This window comes from Orycteropus afer, unplaced genomic scaffold, assembly GCF_000298275.1.
Source record: "Orycteropus afer afer isolate SDZICR_OR568_19922 unplaced genomic scaffold, OryAfe1.0 scaffold00044, whole genome shotgun sequence".
Taxonomy (NCBI): domain Eukaryota; kingdom Metazoa; phylum Chordata; class Mammalia; order Tubulidentata; family Orycteropodidae; genus Orycteropus; species Orycteropus afer.
The window spans coordinates 13,339,072-13,341,494 of NW_006921631.1; the positions used below are offsets into that span (position 1 = coordinate 13,339,072).

The 2,423-nt window shown below is 36.4% G+C and overlaps 1 non-coding gene across 1 annotated transcript; it reads right to left on the bottom strand.

Moving 5' to 3' along the window:
* Positions 1 to 592: 592 nt before the first annotated feature.
* Positions 593 to 698, bottom strand: LOC122149747. The gene has a single exon (XR_006163310.1). It is a non-coding gene; the product is annotated as a U6 spliceosomal RNA (small nuclear RNA).
* Between the last annotated feature and the right edge of the window lie 1,725 nt (positions 699 to 2,423).

Sequence of the window (2,423 nt, forward strand, 5' to 3'; positions counted from 1 at the left end):
TCCTGTCCAATGTTGAATAGAAGTGGTGGTTCCTGTTCACAAGATGAATGGTTTCAGTCTCTCTCCATTGAGAATAATGTTGGCTGTTGGTTTTGCGTAGATGCCCTTTATTATGTTGAGGAATGTCCTTTCTATGTCTATTTTGCTGAGAGTTTTTGTCAGGAAAGGGTGTTGGATTTTATCAAATGCCTTTTCTGCACTGATTGATATGATCATGTGGTTATTTTCCTTTGTTTTATTGATGTGGTGGATGACATTGATTGTTTTTCTAACATTGAACTATGCTTGCATAACTGATATGAAGCCCACTTGGTCATAATGAATTATTTTCTTGATATATTGTTGGAGTCTATTGGCTAGGATTTTGTGGAAGATTTTTGCATCTATATTCATGAGGAATAATGGTCTGCAGTTTTTCTTTTTAGTGATGTCTTTGACTGGTTTGGGTATCAAGGTTATGCTTGCTTCATGAAATGAATTTGGGAGGACGCTGTCCTTTTCTATGTTTTGGAATAGTTTGAGTTGGATTGGTGTCACTTCTTCTCTAAAGGATTGGTAGAATTCTCCAGTGAAACTGTCTGGGCCAGGACTTAAAAATATGGAATGCTTCATGAATTGTGTGTCATTCTTGTGCAGGGGCTATGCTAATCTTGTCTGTATTGTTCCAATTTTAGTGTATGTGCTGCCAAAGCAAGCACTATAAGCCTGTCTTAATGTTGCTCTTCTTACTGGACAGATGTGTATTTGCCTGCTGACTAATTAATCATCCCAGATTTACTCATCTGCTTTTCCCTCCCCCTCTTCCTCTTCCTGTCTGATTCTTTCTCTCTCCCTTCCCCTACCGTTCACCCCCATTTAACTTTAGGAATGATGATCTCATTATCTCCTAATTTATTTCTGTTCATTGATGTTTAATCTTGACTTAAACATTAGAAACAAAACTATCAGGGAATAAAAACACCTTGAGTCTTTATTAGAAAGGTGACCCATAAAATTGGCTTACTCAAGAGAGCTCATAGTAGTGATTTAAACACAACCAATGCTCAAATTATACCTGTCTTTGGGCACTCCTAATCCAAGTCATAAAACAATTTCGTCTTAGATGAGATTCCCATCTGCAGTCAGGTGGTTTATTGGCATGATTGAGAATTACATAATGTTAAATTTTCTCTAATCCCTTCATTTTATAGATGAGAAAATTCAGGTCCAGAATGGAGTGGCTTACACAAAAAAAAATGTCACAAAAAATTAGTTGTGAATCTAACTTATCTAGAAGCCATGCCTAGTGCTTCTCTTGAAACAAAATGAAACCCTTTTTTTCCATCAGCTATTATGTAGAATAAAATTTCCACCCTTCAAATCACTTCTTTGCATCTTTGAAATCCCCTGACAAAACACAAGATGCAATCTGGAGGGCACAGTGTATTCTCACAGCATTCTTTGATTCTTTGTTAGAGATTTGGTTTTCAGATTAGCTCCTAACTCCCAGTAGAAACTAGGAGCCTGAGTGAATTGAAGGCATCTGATAGGTACATTTGGAGTTGGAAGTGGAAGTCAGGAAATGACTGCAATACCATTTCCAAGACTTTTTTGTAGACTACTCATGATCTGTAAGATAGTAATTACGAATAAAGAAGATGAAAAGGCAAGCTACAGACAGCAAATTTCCGAACCACATATCTGACAAAGGACTCATGTAGAATATATAACTCCCAAAACTGAACAGTGAAGAAACAAACAATCCAATTAAAAATGGGCAAAAGATATGAAAAGACATTTCACCAGAAAACATACAGATGCCAAATAAGCACATGAAATGATGTTCAACATCATTAGTCATTAGGGAAATGAAAATTAAAACTGCTATAATATACAACTAAATTCCCACTGGAATGGTTATAATTAAAAAGACAATGCCAAGTGTTGGCAATGATATGAAGAACTGAATCTTTCATGCATTGGTTGTGGGAATGCAAAATGGTAAGCCACTCTGGAAAATAGTTTGGCAGTTTCTTTGAAAACTAAAGGTACACTTATACACAAGCCAGCAATCAAACGTCTGGGTATTTATCTCAGAGAAATGAAAACTTGTACTCACACAAAAATGTGTATATGAATGTTCACATAGCCTTATTTAAAATGGCCTCAAATTGGAAATACTCAAGTACCTTTCAGTGCATACATGTTTAAATAAACTGGGGATAGAAATCAAGGAAATTAGGCTGAGTAAATCTCAAAAATGAACAAATCTCGAAAGGTTGTATATTGTGATTCCATTGATGTAGCATTCTCAGCGTAACAGAATTATTGAAATGGGGAACAGATTTGTGGTTGCTATGGGCTAATAATAGGAGCTCTGGTAGCATAGTGGCTAAAGCACTTGACTGCTAACCAGAAGGCTGGCGGTTCAAACCTACCAGCCA